The sequence below is a fragment of the Scyliorhinus torazame genome, chromosome 11 (assembly GCF_047496885.1).
Source record: "Scyliorhinus torazame isolate Kashiwa2021f chromosome 11, sScyTor2.1, whole genome shotgun sequence".
NCBI lineage: Eukaryota > Metazoa > Chordata > Chondrichthyes > Carcharhiniformes > Scyliorhinidae > Scyliorhinus > Scyliorhinus torazame.
This window is the reverse complement of record NC_092717.1, coordinates 181,224,642-181,252,244: the sequence shown is the minus strand read 5'-3', so window position 1 is coordinate 181,252,244 and position 27,603 is coordinate 181,224,642. Positions and strand designations below refer to the sequence as shown.

At 47.6% G+C, this 27,603-nt stretch overlaps 8 non-coding genes across 8 annotated transcripts; all 8 read left to right on the top strand.

The window, feature by feature from the left end:
* Positions 1 to 2,401: 2,401 nt before the first annotated feature.
* trnam-cau (transfer RNA methionine (anticodon CAU)) lies at positions 2,402 to 2,474 on the top strand. The gene has a single exon. It is a non-coding gene; the product is annotated as a tRNA-Met (tRNA).
* A 1,888-nt stretch (positions 2,475 to 4,362) lies between these two features.
* On the top strand, positions 4,363 to 4,435 carry trnam-cau (transfer RNA methionine (anticodon CAU)). The gene has a single exon. It is a non-coding gene; the product is annotated as a tRNA-Met (tRNA).
* A 7,769-nt stretch (positions 4,436 to 12,204) lies between these two features.
* trnam-cau (transfer RNA methionine (anticodon CAU)) lies at positions 12,205 to 12,277 on the top strand. The gene has a single exon. It is a non-coding gene; the product is annotated as a tRNA-Met (tRNA).
* A 1,887-nt stretch (positions 12,278 to 14,164) lies between these two features.
* Positions 14,165 to 14,237, top strand: trnam-cau (transfer RNA methionine (anticodon CAU)). The gene has a single exon. It is a non-coding gene; the product is annotated as a tRNA-Met (tRNA).
* A 7,174-nt stretch (positions 14,238 to 21,411) lies between these two features.
* trnam-cau (transfer RNA methionine (anticodon CAU)) lies at positions 21,412 to 21,484 on the top strand. The gene has a single exon. It is a non-coding gene; the product is annotated as a tRNA-Met (tRNA).
* A 1,888-nt stretch (positions 21,485 to 23,372) lies between these two features.
* Positions 23,373 to 23,445, top strand: trnam-cau (transfer RNA methionine (anticodon CAU)). Its single transcript has one exon. It is a non-coding gene; the product is annotated as a tRNA-Met (tRNA).
* A 1,887-nt stretch (positions 23,446 to 25,332) lies between these two features.
* trnam-cau (transfer RNA methionine (anticodon CAU)) lies at positions 25,333 to 25,405 on the top strand. Its single transcript has one exon. It is a non-coding gene; the product is annotated as a tRNA-Met (tRNA).
* Positions 25,406 to 27,292: 1,887 nt separating this feature from the next.
* On the top strand, positions 27,293 to 27,365 carry trnam-cau (transfer RNA methionine (anticodon CAU)). Its single transcript has one exon. It is a non-coding gene; the product is annotated as a tRNA-Met (tRNA).
* Positions 27,366 to 27,603: the final 238 nt, after the last annotated feature.

The following is a 27,603-nucleotide window of genomic DNA, read 5'->3' as shown; positions in this document are numbered from 1 at the left end:
TTCCTGAGGATAATCTTCAGGCAGGGCAGCATTGTGTTCAAACGATTTCCAACCTCTGATGTCACGTTGCCATCTCTGCTGTTGGCAGAAAGGAAGGCAACTTGCTTGCAGCAGCCCTCCAAATGATTGGTCTTCTCTGTGCAGCAGCATGAGGAAAATGCATTTAAATGTGTGAACTGTGGTTTGAATGAAACAACTGGTGGTCGTGACGTTTTGTCTCTTGAATAAATTCTCGCGGAGAATGTGGGCATTGATCCCACTACCTCTCACATGCAAAGCAAGCGCTCTGCCACTTGAGCTAATTCCCCCTGGTCGGCACCAAACGTGTGCCAATTGTCCTAACTTTCTGGAAAATGATGTTGTAACAGCAGTAGAATTGTGCATCGGGGCTCCCTGATGCCTCAACAAAGTATATGTTATAACAAACACCAAAAACGGAAGCCTTCTTAGAGCAGAAGGCAGCGTGTCAGTCTCATAATCTGGTGGTCCTGAGTTCAATCCTCAGAGAGGGCAGATTTTTATTAAAAAATCCTTCGCCTTTTCCACTTATTTCATATTCCCATCTCCGCCGCTGATAGAAATGCAGACAACCTGCTTGCAGCAGCTCTGCAAATCATTCGGCATCACTGTGTTGTGGCAGATGAAAAACATCTGAAAGTGCCTCACCACTGCTTGCAATGAAACGACCGGGGAGCCTGATGCTTTGCCCAAAGGGAAAATCAATGTGAAGAATGTGGCCATCTATCTGGCTCCACCATGCTAATCCAGCTCTCTAACATTTGCAACAATTCCCCCAACTTGGCTGTGTTTTCATGTTTCTGGCTGCCCAGGATCACTTCAGTCTCTGTCTCCAAGATACTCGAAAAACGGCAGAGCAATTCTGCTTTGGCTATGCCTGCTACCTCAACACAGCGATTTTTCGAATCGACTCAACGTGACCAAGCAACTGCAGCTTGTACCACCAGCGGAATGGAAAACCACAGTGGCCGGGTAATGATCAGTGAGGGGCCTGAAGATTCGTATTAGAAAAACTGGGAGGGAAATTTGCAGTCAGCACAAGTGGAAGGGAGCAGTCGACACCCCTGCCTCAGTGATAGAAATCTTCCTTTGCTTGCAGGTGAGTGCCTACTTTTTGGATGCGTTGCTGCTCAAAGGAACTCCTGCTGGCACGCAGATGGAATTGCAGCAGCATCACCACCGTGTTGTCGACTGCCTTCCTCCAGGAAAAGATATTTCCTCTGCCTTGACAACAACATGTTAAGCTATAATTCAGCTATTCATTTGGCAATACAGTTTCTACCAAAGCATTGTTTATCACACACTTACCTCTAAAAGTGCACCCATAAATTGTATTCGCCATTCAAGAAGCGACCTAGCGTTGACTTTGGTGTATTAACGCCTCGGGTCTTCTGCTGTACCAACTGAGCCATTGAGGCAAAGCCTCAAAATCCACAGTGTTTGTTCAATGTTGACCGTTCACCTTTTAGCCCTTGAGGCCATTATCTGCATTTTAAAGCCAATGCTGTGGGTACACTTTGAGCAGCCAGTAGGTTGTGCCTCCTTTTAAATGCACAATGTTTCTGACACTATCTCAATTAATGTCTTCCTCCCTCTCTCCCTCAATTGTTTCAGCATGCATTGCTTTGTGACGGGGATTGTTTAGCGTATCCCTTTTAGCCCTTGTGGGCTTCACCTTCATCTTAATGACAAAGGTGTGGGCACACTGTGAATCGCCAGCTTCTCCTTGCAGGTTGCGCCTGTGTTCTAAAGGATAACGTGTCTGAGTCTGCATCGCAAGCTGATGTATTTTTCTCAAAGCTGCCTCAATGTTTTCTGAAGATTTTTCACTTTGGCAGGATGCAGACTGTAAGGATGGCAAAACTGGTCATGCTGTCTGCAGAGCAATTCAGTGCATGCCTCCTTATCGCAGTAGGCAGCACATCAATCCCATCATTTGAAGTTCCTGAGGATAATCTTCAGGCAGGGCAGCATTGTGTTCAAACGATTTCCAACCTCTGATGTCACGTTGCCATCTCTGCTGTTGGCAGAAAGGAAGGCAACTTGCTTGCAGCAGCCCTCCAAATGATTGGTCTTCTCTGTGCAGCAGCATGAGGAAAATGCATTTAAATGTGTGAACTGTGGTTTGAATGAAACAACTGGTGGTCGTGACGTTTTGTCTCTTGAGTAAATTCTCGCGGAGAATGTGGGCATTGATCCCACTACCTCTCACATGCAAAGCGAGCGCTCTGCAACTTGAGCTAATTCCCCCTGGTCGGCACCAAACGTGTGCCAATTGTCCTAACTTTCTGCAAAATGATGTTGCAACAGCAGTAGAATTGTGCATAGGGGCTCCCTGATGCCTCAACAAAGTATATGTTATAACAAACACCAACAAACGGAAGCCTTCTTAGCGCAGAAGGCAGCGTGTCAGTCTCATAATCTGAAGGTCCTGAGTTCAATCCTCAGAGAGGGCAGATTTTTATTAAAAAATCCTTCGCGTTTTCCACTTATTTCATATTCCCATCTCCGCCGCTGATAGAAATGCAGACAACCTGCTTGCAGCAGCTCTGCAAATCATTCGGCATCACTGTGTTGTGGCAGATGAAAAACATCTGAAAGTGCCTCACCACTGCTTGCAATGAAACGACCGGTGAGCCTGATGCTTTGCCCAAAGGGAAAATTAATGTGAAGAATGTGGCCATCTATCTGGCTCCACCATGCTAATCCAGCTCTCTAACATTTGCAACAATTCCCCCAACTTGGCTGTGTTTTCATGTTTCTGGCTGCCCAGGATCACTTCAGTCACTGTCTCCAAGATACTCGAAAAACGGCAGAGCAATTCTGCTTTGGCTATGCCTGCTACCTCAACACAGCGATTTTTCGAATCGACTCAACGTGACCAAGCAACTGCAGCTTGTACCACCAGCGGAATGGAAAACCACAGTGGCCGGGTAATGATCAGTGAGGGGCCTGAAGGTTCGTATTGGAAAAACAGGGAGGGAAATTTGCAGTCAGCACAAGTGGAAGGGAGCAGTCGACACCCCTGCCTCAGTGATAGAAATCTTCCTTTGCTTGCAGGTGAGTGCCTACTTTTTGGATGCATTGCTGCTCAAAGGAACTCCTGCTGGCACGCAGATGGAATTGCAGCAGCATCACCACCGTGTTGTCGACTGCCTTCCTCCAGGAAAAGATGTTTCCTCTGCCTTGACAACAACATGTTAAGCTATAATTCAGCTATTCATTTGGCAATACAGTTTCTACCAAAGCATTGTTTATCACGCACTTACTTCTAAAAGTGCACCCATAAATTGTATTCGCCATTCAAGAAGCGACCTAGCGTTGACTTTGGTGTATTAACGCCTCGGGTCTTCTGCTGTACCAACTGAGCCATTGAGGCAAAGCCTCAAAATCCACAGTGTTTGTTCAATGTTGACCGTTCACCTTTTAGCCCTTGAGGCCATTATCTGCATTTTAAAGCCAAAGCTGTGGGTACACTTTGAGCAGCCAGTAGGTTGTGCCTCCTTTTAAATGCACAATGTTTCTGACACTATCTCAATTAATGTCTTCCTCCCTCTCTCCCTCAATTGTTTCAGCATGCATTGCTTTGTGACGGGGATTATTTAGCGTATCCCTTTTAGCCCTTGTGGGCTTCACCTTCATCTTAATGACAAAGGTGTGGGCACACTGTGAATCGCCAGCTTCTCCTTGCAGGTTGCGCCTGTGTTCTAAAGGATAACGTGTCTGAGTCTGCATCGCAAGCTGATGTATTTTTCTCTAAGCTGCCTCAATGTTTTCTGAAGATTTTTCACTTTGGCAGGATGCAGACTGTAAGGATGGCAAAACTGGTCATGCTGTCTGCAGAGCAATTCAGTGCATGCCTCCTTATCGCAGTAGGCAGCACATCAATCCCATCATTTGTAGTTCCTGAGGATAATCTTCAGGGAGGGCAGCATTGTGTTCAAACGATTTCCAACCTCTGATGTCACGTTGCCATCTCTGCTGTTGGCAGAAAGGAAGGCAACTTGCTTGCAGCAGCCCTCCAAATGATTGGTCTTCTCTGTGAAGCAGCATGAGGAAAATGCATTGAAATGTGTGAACTGTGGTTTGAATGAAACAACTGATGGTCGTGACGTTTTGTCTCTTGTGTAAAATCTAGTGGAGAATGTGGGCATCGATCCCACTACCTCTCACCTGCGAAGCGAGCGCTCTGCCACTTGAGCTAATTCCCCCTGGTCGGCACCAAATGTGTGCCAATTGTCCTCACTTTCTGCAAAATGATGTTGTAACAGCAGTCGAATTGTGCATGGGGGCTCCCTGATGCCTCAACAAAGTATATGTTATAACAAACACCAACAAACGGAAGCCTTCTTAGCGCAGAAGGCAGCGTGTCAGTCTCATAATCTGAAGGTCCTGAGTTCAATCCTCAGAGAGGGCAGATTTTTATTTAAAAATCCTTCGCGTTTTCCACTTATTTCATATTCCTATCTCCGCCGCTGATAGAAATGCAGACAACCTGCTTGCAGCAGCTCTGCAAATCATTCGGCATCACTGTGTTGTGGCAGATGAAAAACATCTGAAAGTGCCTCACCACTGCTTGCAATGAAACGACGGGGGACCCTGATGATTTGCCCAAAGGGAAAATCAATGTGAAGAATGTGGCCATCTATCTGACTCCACCATGCTAATCCAGCTCTCTAACATTTGCAACAATTCCCCCAACTTGGCTGTGTTTTCATGTTTCTGGCTGCCCAGGATCACTTCAGTCACTGTCTCCAAGATACTCGAAAAACGGCAGAGCAATTCTGCTTTGGCTATGCCTGCTACCTCAACACAGCGATTTTTCGAATCGACTCAACGTGACCAAGCAACTGCAGCTTGTACCACCAGCGGAATGGAAAACCACAGTGGCCGGGTAATGATCAGTGAGGGGCCTGAAGGTTCGTATTGGAAAAACAGGGAGGGAAGTTTGCAGTCAGCACAAGTGGAAGGGAGCAGTCGACACCCCTGCCTCAGTGATAGAAATCTTCCTTTGCTTGCAGGTGAGTGCCTACTTTTTGGATGCACTGCTGCTCAAAGGAACCCCTGCTGGCACGCAGATGGAATTGCAGCAGCATCACCACCGTGTTGTCGACTGCCTTCCTCCAGGAAAAGATGTTTCCTCTGCCTTGACAACAACATGTTAAGCTATAATTCAGCTATTCATTTGGCAATACAGTTTCTACCAAAGCATTGTTTATCACGCACTTACTTCTAAAAGTGCACCCATAAATTGTATTCGCCATTCAAGAAGCGACCTAGCATTGACTTTGGTGTATTAACGCCTCGGGTCTTCTGCTGTACCAACTGAGCCATTGAGGCAAAGCCTCAAAATCCACAGTGTTTGTTCAATGTTGACCGTTCACCTTTTAGCCCTTGAGGCCATTATCTGCATTTTAAAGCCAAAGCTGTGGGTACACTTTGAGCAGCCAGTAGGTTGTGCCTCCTTTTAAATGCACAATGTTTCTGACACTATCTCAATTAAAATCTTCCTCCCTCTCTCCCTCAATTGTTTCAGCATGCATTGCTTTGTGACGGGGATTGTTTAGCGTATCCCTTTTAGCCCTTGTGGGCTTCACCTTCATCTTAATGACAAAGGTGTGGGCACACTGTGAATCGCCAGCTTCTCCTTGCAGGTTGCGCCTGTGTTCTAAAGGATAACGTGTCTGAGTCTGCATCGCAAGCTGATGTATTTTTCTCTAAGCTGCCTCAATGTTTTCTGAAGATTTTTCACTTTGGCAGGATGCAGACTGTAAGGATGGCAAAACTGGTCATGCTGTCTGCAGAGCAATTCAGTGCATGCCTCTTTATCGCAGTAGGCAGCACATCAATCCCATCATTTGTAGTTCCTGAGGATAATCTTCAGGGAGGGCAGCATTGTGTTCAAACGATTTCCAACCTCTGATGTCACGTTGCCATCTCTGCTGTTGGCAGAAAGGAAGGCAACTTGCTTGCAGCAGCCCTCCAAATGATTGGTCTTCTCTGTGCAGCAGCATGAGGAAAATGCATTGAAATGTGTGAACTGTGGTTTGAATGAAACAACTGATGGTCGTGACGTTTTGTCTCTTGTGTAAAATCTAGTGGAGAATGTGGGCATCGATCCCACTACCTCTCACATGCAAAGCGAGCGCTCTGCCACTTGAGCTAATTCCCCCTGGTCGGCACCAAACGTGTGCCAATTGTCCTAACTTTCTGGAAAATGATGTTGTAACAGCAGTAGAATTGTGCATCGGGGCTCCCTGATGCCTCAACAAAGTATATGTTATAACAAACACCAAAAACGGAAGCCTTCTTAGAGCAGAAGGCAGCGTGTCAGTCTCATAATCGGGTGGTCCTGAGTTCAATCCTCAGAGAGGGCAGATTTATATTAAAAAATCCTTCGCCTTTTCCACTTATTTCATATTCCCATCTCCGCCGCTGATAGAAATGCAGACAACCTGCTTGCAGCAGCTCTGCAAATCATTCGGCATCACTGTGTTGTGGCAGATGAAAAACATCTGAAAGTGCCTCACCACTGCTTGCAATGAAACGACCGGGGAGCCTGATGCTTTGCCCAAAGGGAAAATCAATGTGAAGAATGTGGCCATCTATCTGGCTCCACCATGCTAATCCAGCTCTCTAACATTTGCAACAATTCCCCCAACTTGGCTGTGTTTTCATGTTTCTGGCTGCCCAGGATCACTTCAGTCTCTGTCTCCAAGATACTCGAAAAACGGCAGAGCAATTCTGCTTTGGCTATGCCTGCTACCTCAACACAGCGATTTTTCGAATCGACTCAACGTGACCAAGCAACTGCAGCTTGTACCACCAGCGGAATGGAAAACCACAGTGGCCGGGTAATGATCAGTGAGGGGCCTGAAGATTCGTATTAGAAAAACTGGGAGGGAAATTTGCAGTCAGCACAAGTGGAAGGGAGCGGTCGACACCCCTGCCTCAGTGATAGAAATCTTCCTTTGCTTGCAGGTGAGTGCCTACTTTTTGGATGCGTTACTGCTCAAAGGAACTCCTGCTGGCACGCAGATGGAATTGCAGCAGCATCACCACCGTGTTGTCGACTGCCTTCCTCCAGGAAAAGATATTTCCTCTGCCTTGACAACAACATGTTAAGCTATAATTCAGCTATTCATTTGGCAATACAGTTTCTACCAAAGCATTGTTTATCACACACTTACCTCTAAAAGTGCACCCATAAATTGTATTCGCCATTCAAGAAGCGACCTAGCGTTGACTTTGGTGTATTAACGCCTCGGGTCTTCTGCTGTACCAACTGAGCCATTGAGGCAAAGCCTCAAAATCCACAGTGTTTGTTCAATGTTGACCGTTCACCTTTTAGCCCTTGAGGCCATTATCTGCATTTTAAAGCCAATGCTGTGGGTACACTTTGAGCAGCCAGTAGGTTGTGCCTCCTTTTAAATGCACAATGTTTCTGACACTATCTCAATTAATGTCTTCCTCCCTCTCTCCCTCAATTGTTTCAGCATGCATTGCTTTGTGACGGGGATTGTTTAGCGTATCCCTTTTAGCCCTTGTGGGCTTCACCTTCATCTTAATGACAAAGGTGTGGGCACACTGTGAATCGCCAGCTTCTCCTTGCAGGTTGCGCCTGTGTTCTAAAGGATAACGTGTCTGAGTCTGCATCGCAAGCTGATGTATTTTTCTCTAAGCTGCCTCAATGTTTTCTGAAGATTTTTCACTTTGGCAGGATGCAGACTGTAAGGATGGCAAAACTGGTCATGCTGTCTGCAGAGCAATTCAGTGCATGCCTCCTTATCACAGTAGGCAGCACATCAATCCCATCATTTGAAGTTCCTGAGGATAATCTTCAGGCAGGGCAGCATTGTGTTCAAACGATTTCCAACCTCTGATGTCACGTTGCCATCTCTGCTGTTGGCAGAAAGGAAGGCAACTTGCTTGCAGCAGCCCTCCAAATGATTGGTCTTCTCTGTGCAGCAGCATGAGGAAAATGCATTTAAATGTGTGAACTGTGGTTTGAATGAAACAACTGGTGGTCGTGACGTTTTGTCTCTTGAGTAAATTCTCGCGGAGAATGTGGGCATTGATCCCACTACCTCTCACATGCAAAGCGAGCGCTCTGCCACTTGAGCTAATTCCCCCTGGTCGGCACCAAACGTGTGCCAATTGTCCTAACTTTCTGGAAAATGATGTTGTAACAGCAGTAGAATTGTGCATCGGGGCTCCCTGATGCCTCAACAAAGTATATGTTATAACAAACACCAAAAACGGAAGCCTTCTTAGAGCAGAAGGCAGCGTGTCAGTCTCATAATCTGGTGGTCCTGAGTTCAATCCTCAGAGAGGGCAGATTTTTATTAAAAAATCCATCGCCTTTTCCACTTATTTCATATTCCCATCTCCGCCGCTGATAGAAATGCAGACAACCTGCTTGCAGCAGCTCTGCAAATCATTCGGCATCACTGTGTTGTGGCAGATGAAAAACATCTGAAAGTGCCTCACCACTGCTTGCAATGAAACGACCGGGGAGCCTGATGCTTTGCCCAAAGGGAAAATCAATGTGAAGAATGTGGCCACCTATCTGGCTCCACCATGCTAATCCAGCTCTCTAACATTTGCAACAATTCCCCCAACTTGGCTGTGTTTTCATGTTTCTGGCTGCCCAGGATCACTTCAGTCTCTGTCTCCAAGATACTCGAAAAACGGCAGAGCAATTCTGCTTTGGCTATGCCTGCTACCTCAACACAGCGATTTTTCGAATCGACTCAACGTGACCAAGCAACTGCAGCTTGTATCACCAGCGGAATGGAAAACCACAGTGGCCGGGTAATGATCAGTGAGGGGCCTGAAGATTCGTATTAGAAAAACTGGGAGGGAAATTTGCAGTCAGCACAAGTGGAAGGGAGCAGTCGACACCCCTGCCTCAGTGATAGAAATCTTCCTTTGCTTGCAGGTGAGTGCCTACTTTTTGGATGCGTTGCTGCTCAAAGGAACTCCTGCTGGCACGCAGATGGAATTGCAGCAGCATCACCACCGTGTTGTCGACTGCCTTCCTCCAGGAAAAGATATTTCCTCTGCCTTGACAACAACATGTTAAGCTATAATTCAGCTATTCATTTGGCAATACAGTTTCTACCAAAGCATTGTTTATCACACACTTACCTCTAAAAGTGCACCCATAAATTGTATTCGCCATTCAAGAAGCGACCTAGCGTTGACTTTGGTGTATTAACGCCTCGGGTCTTCTGCTGTACCAACTGAGCCATTGAGGCAAAGCCTCAAAATCCACAGTGTTTGTTCAATGTTGACCGTTCACCTTTTAGCCCTTGAGGCCATTATCTGCATTTTAAAGCCAATGCTGTGGGTACACTTTGAGCAGCCAGTAGGTTGTGCCTCCTTTTAAATGCACAATGTTTCTGACACTATCTCAATTAATGTCTTCCTCCCTCTCTCCCTCAATTGTTTCAGCATGCATTGCTTTGTGATGGGGATTGTTTAGCGTATCCCTTTTAGCCCTTGTGGGCTTCACCTTCATCTTAATGACAAAGGTGTGGGCACACTGTGAATCGCCAGCTTCTCCTTGCAGGTTGCGCCTGTGTTCTAAAGGATAACGTGTCTGAGTCTGCATCGCAAGCTGATGTATTTTTCTCTAAGCTGCCTCAATGTTTTCTGCAGATTTTTCACTTTGGCAGGATGCAGACTGTAAGGATGGCAAAACTGGTCATGCTGTCTGCAGAGCAATTCAGTGCATGCCTCCTTATCGCAGTAGGCAGCACGTCAATCCCATCATTCGAAGTTCCTGAGGATAATCTTCAGGCAGGGCAGCATTGTGTTCAAACGATTTCCAACCTCTGATGTCACGTTGCCATCTCTGCTGTTGGCAGAAAGGAAGGCAACTTGCTTGCAGCAGCCCTCCAAATGATTGGTCTTCTCTGTGCAGCAGCATGAGGAAAATGCATTTAAATGCGTGAACTGTGGTTTGAATGAAACAACTGGTGGTCGTGACGTTTTGTCTCTTGAGTAAATTCTCGCGGAGAATGTGGGCATTGATCCCACTACCTCTCACATGCAAAGCGAGCGCTCTGCCACTTGAGCTAATTCCCCCTGGTCGTCACCAAACGTGTGCCAATTGTCCTCACTTTCTGCAAAATGATGTTGTAACAGCAGTGGAATTGTGCATCGGGGCTCCCTGATGCCTCAACAAAGTATATGTTATAACAAACACCAACAAACGGAAGCCTTCTTAGAGCTGAAGGCAGCGTGTCAGTCTCATAATCTTATGGTCCTGAGTTCAATCCTCAGAGAGGGCAGATTTTTATTAAAAAATCCTTCGCCTTTTCCACTTATTTCATATTCCCATCTCCGCCGCTGATAGAAATGCAGACAACCTGCTTGCAGCAGCTCTGCAAATCATTCGGCATCACTGTGTTGTGGCAGATGAAAAACATCTGAAAGTGCCTCACCACTGCTTGCAATGAAACGACCGGGGAGCCTGATGCTTTGCCCAAAGGGAAAATCAATGTGAAGAATGTGGCCATCTATCTGGCTCCACCATGCTAATCCAGCTCTCTAACATTTGCAACAATTCCCCCAACTTGGCTGTGTTTTCATGTTTCTGGCTGCCCAGGATCACTTCAGTCTCTGTCTCCAAGATACTCGAAAAACGGCAGAGCAATTCTGCTTTGGCTATGCCTGCTACCTCAACACAGCGATTTTTCGAATCGACTCAACGTGACCAAGCAACTGCAGCTTGTACCACCAGCGGAATGGAAAACCACAGTGGCCGGGTAATGATCAGTGAGGGGCCTGAAGATTCGTATTAGAAAAACTGGGAGGGAAATTTGCAGTCAGCACAAGTGGAAGGGAGCAGTCGACACCCCTGCCTCAGTGAAAGAAATCTTCCTTTGCTTGCAGGTGAGTGCCTACTTTTTGCATGCGTTGCTGCTCAAAGGAACTCCTGCTGGCACGCAGATGGAATTGCAGCAGCATCACCACCGTGTTGTCGACTGCCTTCCTCTAGGAAAAGATATTTCCTCTGCCTTGACAACAACATGTTAAGCTATAATTCAGCTATTCATTTGGCAATACAGTTTCTACCAAAGCATTGTTTATCACACACTTACCTCTAAAAGTGCACCCATAAATTGTATTCGCCATTCAAGAAGCGACCTAGCGTTGACTTTGGTGTATTAACGCCTCGGGTCTTCTGCTGTACCAACTGAGCCATTGAGGCAAAGCCTCAAAATCCACAGTGTTTGTTCAATGTTGACCGTTCACCTTTTAGCCCTTGAGGCCATTATCTGCATTTTAAAGCCAATGCTGTGGGTACACTTTGAGCAGCCAGTAGGATGTGCCTCCTTTTAAATGCACAATGTTTCTGACACTATCTCAATTAATGTCTTCCTCCCTCTCTCCCTCAATTGTTTCAGCATGCATTGCTTTGTGACGGGAATTGTTTAGCGTATCCCTTTTAGCCCTTGTGGGCTTCACCTTCATCTTAATGACAAAGGTGTGGGCACACTGTGAATCGCCAGCTTCTCCTTGCAGGTTGCGCCTGTGTTCTAAAGGATAACGTGTCTGAGTCTGCATCGCAAGCTGATGTATTTTTCTCTAAGCTGCCTCAATGTTTTCTGAAGATTTTTCACTTTGGCAGGATGCAGACTGTAAGGATGGCAAAACTGGTCATGCTGTCTGCAGAGCAATTCAGTGCATGCCTCCTTATCGCAGTAGGCAGCACATCAATCCCATCATTTGAAGTTCCTGAGGATAATCTTCAGGCAGGGCAGCATTGTGTTCAAACGATTTCCAACCTCTGATGTCACGTTGCCATCTCTGCTGTTGGCAGAAAGGAAGGCAACTTGCTTGCAGCAGCCCTCCAAATGATTGGTCTTCTCTGTGCAGCAGCATGAGGAAAATGCATTGAAATGTGTGAACTGTGGTTTGAATGAAACAACTGACGGTCGTGACGTTTTGTCTCTTGTGTAAAATCTAGTGGAGAATGTGGGCATCGATCCCACTACCTCTCACCTGCGAAGCGAGCGCTCTGCCACTTGAGCTAATTCCCCCTGGTCGGCACCAAATGTGTGCCAATTGTCCTCACTTTCTGCAAAATGATGTTGTAACAGCAGTAGAATTGTGCATGGGGGCTCCCTGATGCCTCAACAAAGCATATGTTATAACAAACACCAGCAAGCAGGAGCCTTCTTAGCGCAGTAGGCAGCGCGTCAGTCTCATAATCTGAAGGTACTGAGTTCAATCCTCAGAGAGGGCAGTTTTTTATTAAAAAATCCTTCGCCTTTTCCACTTATTTCATATTCCCATCTCCGCCGCTGAGAGAAATGCAGACAACCTGCTTGCAGCAGCTCTGCAAATCATTCGGCATCACTGTGTTGTGGCAGATGAAAAACATCTGAAAGTGCCTCACCACTGCTTGCAATGAAACGACCGGGGAGCCTGATGCTTTGCCCAAAGGGAAAATCAATGTGAAGAATGTGGCCACCTATCTGGCTCCACCATGCTAATCCAGCTCTCTAACATTTGCAACAATTCCCCCAACTTGGCTGTGTTTTCATGTTTCTGGCTGCCCAGGATCACTTCAGTCTCTGTCTCCAAGATACTCGAAAAACGGCAGAGCAATTCTGCTTTGGCTATGCCTGCTACCTCAACACAGCGATTTTTCGAATCGACTCAACGTGACCAAGCAACTGCAGCTTGTACCACCAGCGGAATGGAAAACCACAGTGGCCGGGTAATGATCAGTGAGGGGCCTGAAGGTGCGTATTAGAAAAACTGGGAGGGAAATTTGCAGTCAGCACAAGTGGAAGGGAGCAGTCGACAGCCCTGCCTCAGTGAGAGAAATCTTCCTTTGCTTGCAGGTGAGTGCCTACTTTTTGGATGCGTTGCTGCTCAAAGGAACTCCTGCTGGCACGCAGATGGAATTGCAGCAGCATCACCACCGTGTTGTCGACTGCCTTCCTCCAGGAAAAGATGTTTCCTCTGCCTTGACAACAACATGTTAAGCTATAATTCAGCTATTCATTTGGCAATACAGTTTCTACCAAAGCATTGTTTATCACACACTTACTTCTAAAAGTGCACCCATAAATTGTATTCGCCATTCAAGAAGCGACCTAGCATTGACTTTGGTGTATTAACGCCTCGGGTCTTCTGCTGTACCAACTGAGCCATTGAGGCAAAGCCTCAAAATCCACAGTGTTTGTTCAATGTTGACCGTTCACCTTTTAGCCCTTGAGGCCGTTATCTGCATTTTAAAGCCAATGCTGTGGGTACACTTTGAGCAGCCAGTAGGTTGTGCCTCCTTTTAAATGCACAATGTTTCTGACACTATCTCAATTAATGTCTTCCTCCCTCTCTCCCTCAATTGTTTCAGCATGCATTGCTTTGTGACGGGGATTGTTTCGCGTACCCTTTTAGCCCTTGTGGGCTTCACCTTCATCTTAATGACAAAGGTGTGGGCACACTGTGAATCGCCAGCTTCTCCTTGCAGGTTGCGCCTGTGTTCTAAAGGATAACTTGTCTGAGTCTGCATCGCAAGCTGATGTATTTTTCTCTAAGCTGCCTCAATGTTTTCTGAAGATTTTTCACTTTGGCAGGATGCAGACTGTAAGGATGGCAAAACTGGTCATGCTGTCTGCAGAGCAATTCAGTGCATGCCTCCTTATCGCAGTAGGCAGCACATCAATCCCATCATTTGAAGTTCCTGAGGATAATCTTCAGGCAGGGCAGCATTGTGTTCAAACGATTTCCAACCTCTGATGTCACGTTGCCATCTCTGCTGTTGGCAGAAAGGAAGGCAACTTGCTTGCAGCAGCCCTCCAAATGATTCGTCTTCTCTGTGCAGCAGCATGAGGAAAATGCATTGAAATGTGTGAACTGTGGTTTGAATGAAACAACTGATGGTCGTGACGTTTTGTCTTTTGTGTAAAATCTAGTGGAGAATGTGGGCATCGATCCCACTACCTCTCACATGCAAAGCTAACGCTCTGCAACTTGAGCTAATTCCCCCTGGTCGGCACCAAATGTGTGCCAATTGTCCTCACTTTCTGCAAAATGATGTTGTAACAGCAGTAGAATTGTGCATGGGGGCTCCCTGATGCCTCAACAAAGTATATGTTATAACAAACACCAACAAACAGAAGCCTTCTTAGCGCAGTAGGCAGCGTGTCAGTCTCATAATCTGAAGGTCCTGAGTTCAATCCTCAGAGAGGGCAGATTTTTATTTAAAAATCCTTCGCCTTTTCCACTTAATTCATATTCCCATCTCCGCCGCTGATAGAAATGCAGACAACCTGCTTGCAGCAGCTCTGCAAATCATTCGGCATCACTGTGTTGTGGCAGATGAAAAACATCTGAAAGTGCCTCACCACTGCTTGCAATGAAACGACCGGTGAGCCTGATGCTTTGTCCAAAGGGAAAATTAATGTGAAGAATGTGGCCATCTATCTGACTCCACCATGCTAATCCAGCTCTCTAACATTTGCAACAATTCCCCCAACTTGGCTGTGTTTTCATGTTTCTGGCTGCCCAGGATCACTTCAGTCTCTGTCTCCAAGATACTCGAAAAACGGCAGAGCAATTCTGCTTTGGCTATGCCTGCTACCTCAACACAGCGATTTTTCGAATCGACTCAACGTGACCAAGCAACTGCAGCTTGTACCACCAGTAGAATGGAAAACCACAGTGGCCGGGTAATGATCAGTGAGGGGCCTGAAGATTCGTATTAGAAAAACTGGGAGGGAAATTTGCAGTCAGCACAAGTGGAAGGGAGCAGTCGACACCCTTTTGGCTAAGATCAAGTGTAGTCTCATTTGATCGAGGGAAGCTGAGGATTTCGATATCGATCGTGGATTGGAGAACTTGGAGGGATTGAAGTCGTAAAAGAGGAAACGTTTGGAGCTTGGCTGCTATTGGTGGATCTACATGCTGGCCTAAACCTCTGGTTTAGGCCTAACGCCGATACAGTTTCACACCCAACGAACGAGCTATGGATGCAGCTGCATCCCGACCACCAGGCTGGGGAGTGCGAAACACTGTCCGATTCACAGTGAAGAAAACGGAAGGAGAGTCACCTTTGGATCGGATACTCTTCGTGAAGCGGGTGCTGCTCGAGTGTTGTGTGTTTAAAGCAACAGAAATCTTCTGCTTGCAAAACTTCCCCAAGAATGGCTTCTTTGATGTCACCTTCAAGAGCGTCGCAGCGTGCATCAAATTCTTGAACGTCTTCAAGGAAAAGGTAACCAGAGTCCCCTGTCGATCCTGACTGCGGAGCCTCTGTTTACGCTACCGGCACAGCGAAATCGGGTTGTTACACTGCACACGTACAACCCCCACGTCCCTGTGTCTGATGTGCTCACGTTCCTCGCCAGGTACGCTGAGCTGAAAAGTGACAGCGTGCAAGTGAAAGACACCTTCGGCATCTGGACAAGTGAGCACCAGGTCAAGGTGACCCTAAGAACGGACAGCAACGGAGCCATCCTGCATCCCCCCTCCAATTTCGCTATTGGAGTAAATCGTGGCTACCTCTACTACGTGGGACAGCCACGAGTATGCCACACCTGTGGCAAAACGGGGCATGTTGCCACAAACTGCAGTGTGACCTTCTGCAAGAACTGCAGGCAGGAGGGACACATGACTAAGGACTGCAAGGAAGACAAGTGCTGCAACCTGTGTGGGGAGGCCGGCCATCTTTACAGGGCCTGCCCGAAACGCGGGGCGACATATGCACAGATCATCAGCAGCGGAGTCAAAAAGGCGACCAGAGAGGAGGTGCATACACCCTCCACCGAAAAAGACACCACGGTTCAGAATGAGGAAAAGCAACAGAAGGGCCCCCAACAAAAAGAGGAGGCCCCAGCACCTCCTGACAACCCAACCCCAGCCCCATCTGATGAGGAACACTCAATGGAAGAGGAAGAGGATGGGACAAAGAATAAAGAGCCCTGGGAAACCGTGAACAGGGACAAACGAAAGAGAAAACAAAAAAACAAACTGAAGAACCCCCTGAGGGGTAGTGGCAAAAAGCGACACCTCTCAGCCAGCGCACTTAGTGCCGACACCTCATCCGATGAGGGAAAACAGGACAAGAATCGGCCTCAGATAAAGAGGCAAAGCACCAACGTGGAACGGAAGGCACAGACCCCCCAGACCACCGACCGGGAAGAAAACAAGGTCACAGACCAACCCCCGATAGCAACGAGCAGCAACAACCCAGGTGAAGACCGGCCTGCAACCCCAACACCTACTGACTGCCACGACGAACCCCAGGGCTACACCACCCCCCCAATGCATCTGCATCAAAATCACGGGGCCAGTACGGACCAGAACAGTTTTCTCAGCCCTGCAACTGTGCTAAAGTTTGCGAGCACCACCGGCATGCTGGGGAACATTCAACAGCTGGAACAGCCAACTGTATGGACTCTGGACTCTTGAGACTGGTAAATCTATCTTTTTATAATGGGTTTAAAAATTGCATCCATAAATGTTCGAAGCATCAAAGATACTTTGCGGTGTGTAGCCACACTCAACTATTTGGCAAATGTAAAAGCTGACCTACTGTTCCTGCAGGAGTGCGGAATTCCGCACCTCAGCAACTACAGGCGCTGGTCGAGCTGGTGGTCCCACGGGCCATCCATCTGGTCCGGAGGAAACGACTGCCGCTCCTCCGGCCTGGGTATTCTGCTGCGGGGAGGCAACTTCACCATCTCCGACGTTAAGGAGGTGGTGGGCGGGCGCCTCCTCGTAGCAGACGTGAAATACAAAAACACCCCTCTCAGACTTATTAATGTGTACGCCCCGGCCGTAAAAAGTGAGCGGCTGGCAGTTCTTTCGCAACTCCCACTGCTGTTGGCCACCTCCAAGCCGGTCATCCTGGGTGGTGACTTCAACTGCATCATCGATGCGGCTGGACGATCCAGCAAAGCCGACAGCAAACTAGACGCTACGTCCAGACTCCTGATGGAAACGGTAAAAGACGCCAAGCTGCTCGACGTCTGCAGCAACCCTGCAGACGGCGCGCAGCGTAGATACACAAGGTCACGGCCAGACGGGTCCGTCCGCTCCAGGATAGACTTCTTTTTTGTGTCCCGAGCTTTCACGGTCAGGTCCACCGACGTAACGCCGGTGTTCTTCTCTGACCACTGCCTCCTACTGGCCGACTGCCACCTGCAGGAAGACCAGGGGGTATGCAGGGGGACGTGGAAGCTAAATGTAAAACTGCTGACCCCTGAGAACATCGAGGAACTCAGGAGGGATTACAAAGGTTGGAGAACCGTGAAACCCCTCTTTGAGGCCCCACATCTCTGGTGGGAAGCAATCAAGGGGAATATCAAGAGGTTTTTCATCCTCAAGGGCGTTCAATAGGTGAGAGAGAGATGAGGGGTCATGTCCAGGCTCCAGAAAAGTATGCAAAATTTGCTCCAGCTGCAGTCGATGGGGGTGGATGTCAAGGAGGATCTCCAAGAGGTGAAGAGCCAGCAAGCCTCGCTCTACACCTCGGAGGCCTCCAAGGTTATCTTCCGTTCCAGAGTCCGCTCCGTGGAGCAGGACGAAAAGAGCTCACGCTTCTTCTTCCAAAAGGTGCACAGAGAGACCTCTGTGATCAGCAGCCTGAAGGAAGAAGATGGCTCTGAAAAGTCATCGCAGTCTGACATCCTGAGGATCAGCCAATCCTTTTATGCCGGACTGTATGACCTGAAGCCAACAGATAGCACTGTTTCCCAGACCTTCCTGTCGACTATCACGGAGGTCATAGGCGACAGCGAGCTGGAAAACCTGGACAAACCACTAACTCTGGACGAGCTGACAAAGGCCGCCAAGTCCTTCGAGACGAGTAAAACTCCCGGAAGCGACGGCTTACCGGTTGAGTTGTATTCGGCTCTGTGGGACTGGATGGGCCCAGACCTGCTGGAAGTGTACGAGAGTATGCTTCTGGAAGGCAGCATGTCAGAGTCCATGAGGAAAGGCATCATCACCCTCATCTACAAGCAGAAGGGGGAAAGGGAAGAAATTCGAAATTGGCGACCCATTTCACTGTTGAATGTGGACTACAAAATTCTAGCAAAGGTCATCGCCAATCGGGTCAGGTCTGCTCTGGAGTCGGTGATCCACCCTGACCAGACCTGTGCTGTACCCGGCAGAAAGATCTCTGATAGCCTCGCGCTACTCAGGGATACGATCGCCTACGTGCAGGACAGGGGGGTGGACACTTGCCTCATCAGCCTTGACCAGGAGAAGGCTTTTGACAGAATATCACGCACCTACATGATGGATGTGCTCTCCAAAATGGGGTTTGGGGAGGGAATTCGCAATTGGATCAAACTGCTCTACACAAACATCTATAGCGCAGTCTCAATCAATGGGTGGGAATCAGAAAAGTTCCAGATCAAATCTGGAGTCAGGCAGGGCTGCCCTCTCTCCTCTGCCCTTTTTGTGTGCTGCATAGAACCTTTTGCCGAGTCCATCAGGAGGGATCCGGGCATAAGAGGAGTGACGATCCCAGGCAGTGGAGGCATGCAAGTCAAGGCCTCCCTGTACATGGACGACGTTGCCGTCTTCTGCTCTGATCCTGCGTCTGTGCGCAGGCTCTTGACCACCTGCGACCAGTTTGAACTGGCCTCGGGAGCCAAGGTAAACCGTGGCAAGAGCGAGGCCATGTTCTTTGGGAACTGGGCCGACCGGTCCTTTGTCCCCTTCACTGTCAGGTCAGATTACCTGCAGGTGCTGGGGATATGGTTCGGAGCTGCTGGGGTGTGCACCAAAAACTGGGAGGAGCGCATAGGAAAGGTAAGACAGAAACTGGGCTGGTGGGAGCAACGCTCCCTCTCCATTGCGGGCAAAACCCTGGTCATCAGGTGTGAGGTACTCTCGGTGCTACTGTACGTGGCGCAGGTCTGGCCCATAACCCGACCCTACGCCACAGCAGTCACCCGGGCCATCTTCAAATTTATCTGGCGATCCAAGATGGACCGTGTCCGAAGGGACACCATGTACAAACCTCTGGAGAAGGGAGGGCGGAACGTACCCAACGCCTCCCTCATCCTGTTGGCCACCTTTGTGTCCAGCTGCATCAAGCTGTGCGTGGACCCCCAGTATGCAAACACCAAGTGTCACTACATACTGAGGTTCTACCTGTCCCCGGTGTTACGAAGGATGGGCCTGGCCTCATTGCCGCGGAACGCTCCAAGTAGTTGGACCGTACCGTACCACCTGTCCTTCGTGGAAACGTTTTTGAAGAAAAACACCTTTGACCACAAGGCAATGAAGCAGTGGTCAGCACGTAATGTCCTCGAGGCCCTCAGGGAAAAGGAGACCGTGGAGGACGTTGGATGGTTCCCTGAGCAGACTGCCAGAGTCATCTGGCAGAACGCCTCATCACCAGAACTTTCAAACAAGCACCAAGACCTAGCTTGGCTGGTGGTGAGAAAGGCCCTCCCTGTCAGATTCTTCATGCACACCCGAAGGCTCTGCACCAAGGCACGCTGCCCTCGGAGTGGCTGTGGGGGAAATGAGACGGTCACACACCTCCTTGTGGAATGTGCCTTTGCAAAGAAGGTCTGGAGAGAGATGCAGTGGTATTTGTCAAGGTTTATCCCAAACAGATCTGTGACACAGGACTCTGTGCTCTACGGACTGTTTCCAGGGACACACACCGAGACAAATATCAACTGCTGCTGGAAGGTCATCAACTCGGTAAAAGACGCTCTTTGGTCTGCCCGAAACTTGCTGATCTTCCAGTGCAAAGAATTGTCCTCGACCGAGTGTTGCAGACTGGCACATTCCAAGGTCCAGGACTACGTGCTGAGGGACGCACTCAAGCTTGGGGCAGCTGCCGCCAAGGCGCAATGGGGAAAGACCACTGTGTAAAGTCTTTCCAGCAAATGTACACCGAGGGGCGCGTAACAGTGTAAAGCCCCTCGGTCTGGGCAACCAACACTCCAATGTATAAAACAAACATGCCACTGTAAATATTTAAGAAGGAATTGTAATGTAAAGAGTGATATGTGTACGACAATATCAAAATTGAATGAAAGAAAGTCAAGGCAACATGTCACCCTGCCGAAAATGTACAGTCAAGACAATTTGAAATGTTTCTGGAATGCTCATGATAATTTTTTATGAATAAAGTATATTTTTTTGAAAAAAAAACTCCTGCTGGCACGCAGATGGAATTGCAGCAGCATCACCACCGTGTTGTCGACTGCCTTCCTCCAGGAAAAGATGTTTCCTCTGCCTTGACAACAACATGTTAAGCTATAATTCAGCTATTCATTTGGCAATACAGTTTCTACCAAAGCATTGTTTATCACACACTTACTTCTAAAAGTGCACCCATAAATTGTATTCGCCATTCAAGAAGCGACCTAGCGTTGACTTTGGTGTATTAACGCCTCGGGTCTTCTGCTGTACCAACTGAGCCATTGAGGCAAAGCCTCAAAATCCACAGTGTTTGTTCAATGTTGACCGTTCACCTTTTAGCCCTTGAGGCCATTATCTGCATTTTAAAGCCAAAGCTGTGGGTACACTTTGAGCAGCCAGTAGGTTGTGCCTCCTTTTAAATGCACAATGTTTCTGACACTATCTCAATTAATGTCTTCCTCCCTCTCTCCCTCAATTGTTTCAGCATGCATTGCTTTGTGACGGGGATTGTTTAGCGTATCCCTTTTAGCCCTTGTGGGCTTCACCTTCATCTTAATGACAAAGGTGTGGGCACACTGTGAACCGCCAGCTTCTCCTTGCAGGTTGCGCCTGTGTTCTAAGGGATAACGTGTCTGAGTCTGCATCGCAAGCTGATGTATTTTTCTCTAAGCTGCCTCAATGTTTTCTGAAGATCTTTCACTTTGGCAGGATGCAGACTGTAAGGATGGCAAAAATGGTCATGCTGTCTGCAGAGCAATTCAGTGCATGCCTCCTTATCGCAGTAGGCAGCACCAATCCCATCATTTGAAGTTCCTGAGGATAATCTTCAGGGAGGGCAGCATTGTGTTCAAACGATTTCCAACCTCTGATGTCACGTTGCCATCTCTGCTGTTGGCAGAAAGGAAGGCAACTTGCTTGCAGCAGCCCTCCAAATGATTGGTCTTCTCTGTGCAGCAGCATGAGGAAAATGCATTGAAATGTGTGAACTGTGGTTTGAATGAAACAACTGGTGGTCGTGACGTTTTGTCTCTTGAGTAAAATCTCGCGGAGAATGTGGGCATTGATCCCACTACCTCTCACATGCAAAGCTAGCGCTCTGCCACTTGAGCTAATTCCCCCTGGTCGGCACCCAATGTGTGCCAATTGTCCTCACTTTCTGCAAAATGATGTTGTAACAGCAGTAGAATTGTGGAGAGGGGCTCCCTGATGCCTCAACAAAGTATATGTTATAACAAACACCAACAAACGGAAGCCTTCTTAGCGCAGAAGGCAGCGTGTCCGTCTCATAATCTGAAGGTCCTGAGTTCAATCCTCAGAGAGGGCAGATTTTTATTTAAAAATCCTTCGCGTTTTCCACTTATTTCATATTCCCATCTCCGCCGCTGATAGAAATGCAGACAACCTGCTTGCAGCAGCTCTGCAAATCATTCGGCATCACTGTGTTGTGGCAGATGAAAAACATCTGAAAGTGCCTCACCACTGCTTGCAATGAAACAACGGGGGAGCCTGATGCTTTGCCCAAAGGGAAAATCAATGTGAAGAATGTGGCCATCTATCTGGCTCCACCATGCTAATCCAGCTCTCTAACATTTGCAACAATTCCCCCAACTTGGCTGTGTTTTCATGTTTCTGGCTGCCCAGGATCACTTCAGTCTCTGTCTCCAAGATACTCGAAAAACGGCAGAGCAATTCTGCTTTGGCTATGCCTGCTACCTCAACACAGCGATTTTTCGAATCGACTCAACGTGACCAAGCAACTGCAGCTTGTACCACCAGCGGAATGGAAAACCACAGTGGCCGGGTAATGATCAGTGAGGGGCCTGAAGGTTCGTATTGGAAAAACTGGGAGGGAAATTTGCAGTCAGCACAAGTGGAAGGGAGCAGTCGACACCCCTGCCTCAGTGATAGAAATCTTCCTTTGCTTGCAGGTGAGTGCCTACTTTTTGGATGTACTGCTGCTCAAAGGAACTCCTGCTGGCACGCAGATGGAATTGCAGCAGCATCACCACCGTGTTGTCGACTGCCTTCCTCCAGGAAAAGATGTTTCCTCTGCCTTGACAACAACATGTTAAGCTATAATTCAGCTATTCATTTGGCAATACAGTTTCTACCAAAGCATAGTTTATCACACACTTACTTCTCAAAGTGCACCCATAAATTGTATTCGCTATTCAAGCAGCAAGCTAGCGTTGACTTTGGTGTATTAACGCCTCGGGTCTTCTGCTGTACCAACTGAGCCATTGAGGCAAAGCCTCAAAATCCACAGTGTTTGTTCAATGTTGACCGTTCACCTTTTAGCCCTTGAGGCCATTATCTGCATTTTAAAGCCAAAGCTGTGGGTACACTTTGAGCAGCCAGTAGGTTGTGCCTCCTTTTAAATGCACAATGTTTCTGACACTATCTCAATTAATGTCTTCCTCCCTCTCTCCCTCAATTGTTTCAGCATGCATTGCTTTGTGACGGGGATTGTTTAGCGTATCCCTTTTAGCCCTTGTGGGCTTCACCTTCATCTTAATGACAAAGGTGTGGGCACACTGTGAATCGCCAGCTTCTCCTTGCAGGTTGCGCCTGTGTTCTAAGGGATAACGTGTCTGAGTCTGCATCGCAAGCTGATGTATTTTTCTCTAAGCTGCCTCAATGTTTTCTGAAGATTTTTCACTTTGGCAGGATGCAGACTGTAAGGATGGCAAAACTGGTCATGCTGTCTGCAGAGCAATTCAGTGCATGCCTCCTTATCGCAGTAGGCAGCACATCAATCCCATCATTTGAAGTTCCTGAGGACAATCTTCAGGGAGGGCAGCATTGTGTTCAAACGATTTCCAACCTCTGATGTCACGTTGCCATCTCTGCTGTTGGCAGAAAGGAAGGCAACTTGCTTGCAGCAGCCCTCCAAATGATTGGTCTTCTCTGTGCAGCAGCATGAGGAAAATGCATTGAAATGTGTGAACTGTGGTTTGAATGAAACAACTGGTGGTCGTGACGTTTTGTCTCTTGAGTAAAATCTCGCGGAGAATGTGGGCATTGATCCCACTACCTCTCACATGCAAAGCGAGCACTCTGCCACTTGAGCTAATTCCCCCTGGTCGGCACCAAACGTGTGCCAATTGTCCTAACTTTCTGGAAAATGATGTTGTAACAGCAGTAGAATTGTGCATAGGGGCTCCCTGATGCCTCAACAAAGTATATGTTATAACAAACACCAACAAACGGAAGCCTTCTTAGCGCAGAAGGCAGCGTGTCAGTCTCATAATCTGAAGGTCCTGAGTTCAATCCTCAGAGAGGGCAGATTTTTATTAAAAATCCTTCGCGTTTTCCACTTATTTCATATTCCCATCTCCGCCGCTGATAGAAATGCAGACAACCTGCTTGCAGCAGCTCTGCAAATCATTCGGCATCACTGTGTTGTGGCAGATGAAAAACATCTGAAAGTGCCTCACCACTGCTTGCAATGAAACGACCGGTGAGCCTGATGCTTTGCCCAAAGGGAAAATTAATGTGAAGAATGTGGCCATCTATCTGACTCCACCATGCTAATCCAGCTCTCTAACATTTGCAACAATTCCCCCAACTTGGCTGTGTTTTCATGTTTCTGGCTGCCCAGGATCACTTCAGTCTCTGTCTCCAAGATACTCGAAAAACGGCAGAGCAATTCTGCTTTGGCTATGCCTGCTTCCTCAACACAGCGATTTTTCGAATCGACTCAACGTGATCAAGCAACTGCAGCTTGTACCACCAGCAGAATGGAAAACCACAGTGGCCAGGTAATGATCAATGAGGGGCCTGAAGGTGCGTATTAGAAAAACTGGGAGGGAAATTTGCAGTCAGCACAAGTGGAAGGGAGCAGTCGACACCCCTGCCTCAGTGATAGAAATCTTCCTTTGCTTGCAGGTGAGTGCCTACTTTTTGGAAGCATTGCTGCTCAAAGGAACTCCTGCTGGCACGCAGATGGAATTGCAGCAGCATCACCACCGTGTTGTCGACTGCCTTCCTCCAGGAAAAGATGTTTCCTCTGCCTTGACAACAACATGTTAAGCTATAATTCAGCTATTCATTTGGCAATACAGTTTCTACCAAAGCATTGTTTATCACACACTTACTTCTAAAAGTGCACCCATAAATTGTATTCGCCATTCAAGAAGCGACCTAGCGTTGACTTTGGTGTATTAACGCCTCGGGTCTTCTGCTGTACCAACTGAGCCATTGAGGCAAAGCCTCAAAATCCACAGTGTTTGTTCAATGTTGACCGTTCACCTTTTAGCCCTTGAGGCCATTATCTGCATTTTAAAGCCAAAGCTGTGGGTACACTTTGAGCAGCCAGTAGGTTGTGCCTCCTTTTAAATGCACAATGTTTCTGACACTATCTCAATTAATGTCTTCCTCCCTCTCTCCCTCAATTGTTTCAGCATGCATTGCTTTGTGACGGGGATTGTTTAGCGTATCCCTTTTAGCCCTTGTGGGCTTCACCTTCATCTTAATGACAAAGGTGTGGGCACACTGTGAATCGCCAGCTTCTCCTTGCAGGTTGCGCCTGTGTTCTAAGGGATAACGTGTCTGAGTCTGCATCGCAAGCTGATGTATTTTTCTCGAAGCTGCCTCACTGTTTTCTGAAGATTTTTCACTTTGGCAGGATGCAGACTGTAAGGATGGCAAAACTGGTCATGCTGTCTGCAGAGCAATTCAGTGCATGCCTCCTTATCGCAGTAGGCAGCACATCAATCCCATCATTTGAAGTTCCTGAGGATAATCTTCAGGCAGGGCAGCATTGTGTTCAAACGATTTCCAACCTCTGATGTCACGTTGCCATCTCTGCTGTTGGCAGAAAGGAAGGCAACTTGCTTGCAGCAGCCCTCCAAATGATTGGTCTTCTCTGTGCAGCAGCATGAGGAAAATGCATTTAAATGTGTGAACTGTGGTTTGAATGAAACAACTGATGGTCGTGACGTTTTGCCTTTTGTGTAAAATCTAGTGGAGAATGTGGGCATCGATCCCACTACCTCTCACATGCGTAGCTAGCGCTCTGCCACTTGAGCTAATTCCCCCTGGTCGGCACCAAATGTGTGCCAATTGTCCTCACTTTCTGCAAAATGATGTTGTAACAGCAGTAGAATTGTGCATGGGGGCTCCCTGATGCCTCAACAAAGTATATGTTATAACAAACACCAACAAACAGAAGCCTACTTCGCGCAGTAGGCAGCGCGTCAGTCTCATAATCTGAAGGTCCTGAGTTCAATCCTCAGAGAGGGCAGATTTTTATTTAAAAATCCTTCGCCTTTTCCACTTATTTCATATTCCCATCTCCGCCGCTGATAGAAATGCAGACAACCTGCTTGCAGCAGCTCTGCAAATCATTCGGCATCACTGTGTTGTGGCAGATGAAAAGCATCTGAAAGTGCCTCTCCACTGCTTGCAATGAAACGACCGGTGAGCCTGATGCTTTGCCCAAAGGGAAAATTAATGTGAAGAATGTGGCCATCTATCTGACTCCACCATGCTAATCCAGCTCTCTAACATTTGCAACAATTCCCCCAACTTGGCTGTGTTTTCATGTTTCTGGCTGCCCAGGATCACGTCAGTCTCTGTCTCCAAGATACTCGAAAAACGGCAGAGCAATTCTGCTTTGGCTGTGCCTGCTACCTCAACACAGCGATTTTTCAAATCGACTCAACGTGACCAAGCAACTGCAGCTTGTACCACCAGCAGAATGGAAAACCACAGTGGCCGGGTAATGATCAGTGAGGGGCCTGAAGGTGCGTATTAGAAAAACTGGGAGGGAAATTTGCAGTCAGCACAAGTGGAAGGGAGCAGTCGACACCCCTGCCTCAGTGATAGAAATCTTCCTTTGCTTGCAGGTGAGTGCCTACTTTTTGGATGCACTGCTGCTCAAAGGAACTCCTGCTGGCAAGCAGATGGAATTGCAGCAGCATCACCACCGTGTTGTCGACTGCCTTCCTCCAGGAAAAGATGTTTCCTCTGCCTTGACAGCAACATGTTAAGCTATAATTCAGCTATTCATTTGGCAATACAGTTTCTTCCAAAGCATAGTTTATCACACACTTACTTCTCAAAGTGCACCCATAAATTGTATTCGCTATTCAAGCAGCAAGCTAGCGTTGACTTTGGTGTATTAACGCCTCCGGTCTTCTGCTGTACCAACTGAGCCATTGAGGCAAAGCCTCAAAATCCAGTGTTTGTTCAATGTTGACCGTTCACCTTTTAGCCCTTGAGGCCATTACCTGCATTTTAAAGCCAAAGCTGTGGGTACACTTTGAGCAGCCAGTAGGTTGGGCCTCCTTTTAAATGCACAATGTTTCTGACACTATCTCAATTAATGTCTTCCTCCCTCTCTCCCTCAATTGTTTCAGCATGCATTGCTTTGTGACGGGGATTGTTTAGCGTATCCCTTTTAGCCCTTGTGGGCTTCACCTTCATCTTAATGACAAAGGTGTGGGCACACTGTGAATGGCCAGCTTCTCCTTGCAGGTTGCGCCTGTGTTCTAAGGGATAACGTGTCTGAGTCTGCATCGCAAGCTGATGTATTTTTCTCTCAGCTGCCTCAATGTTTTCTGAAGATTTTTCACTTTGGCAGGATGCAGACTGTAAGGGTGTCAAAACATGGTCATGCTGTCTGCAGAGCAATTCAGTGCATGCCTCCTTATCGCAGTAGGCAGCACATCAATCCCATCATTTGAAGTTCCTGAGGATAATCTTCAGGGAGGGCAGCATTGTGTTCAAACGATTTCCAACCTCTGATGTCACGTTGCCATCTCTGCTGTTGGCAGAAAGGAAGGCAACTTGCTTGCAGCAGCCCTCCAAATGATTGGTCTTCTCTGTGCAGCAGCATGAGGAAAGTGCATTGAAATGTGTGAACTGTGGTTTGAATGAAACAACTGATGGTCGTGACGTTTTGCCTCTTGAGTAAAATCTAGTGGAGAATGTGGGCATCGATCCCACTACCTCTCACATGCGTAGCGAGCGCTCTGCCACTTGAGCTAATTCCCCCTGGTCGGCACCAAATGTGTGCCAATTGTCCTCACTTTCTGCAAAATGATGTTGTAACAGCAGTAGAATTGTGCATGGGGGCTCCCTGATGCCTCAACAAAGTATATGTTATAACAAACACCAACAAACAGAAGCCTACTTCGCGCAGTAGGCAGCGCGTCAGTCTCATAATCTGAAGGTCCTGAGTTCAATCCTCAGAGAGGGCAGATTTTTATTTAAAAATCCTTCGCCTTTTCCACTTATTTCATATTCCCATCTCCGCCGCTGATAGAAATGCAGACAACCTGCTTGCAGCAGCTCTGCAAATCATTCGGCATCACTGTGTTGTGGCAGATGAAAAGCATCTGAAAGTGCCTCTCCACTGCTTGCAATGAAACGACCGGTGAGCCTGATGCATTGCCCAAAGGGAAAATTAATGTGAAGAATGTGGCCATCTATCTGACT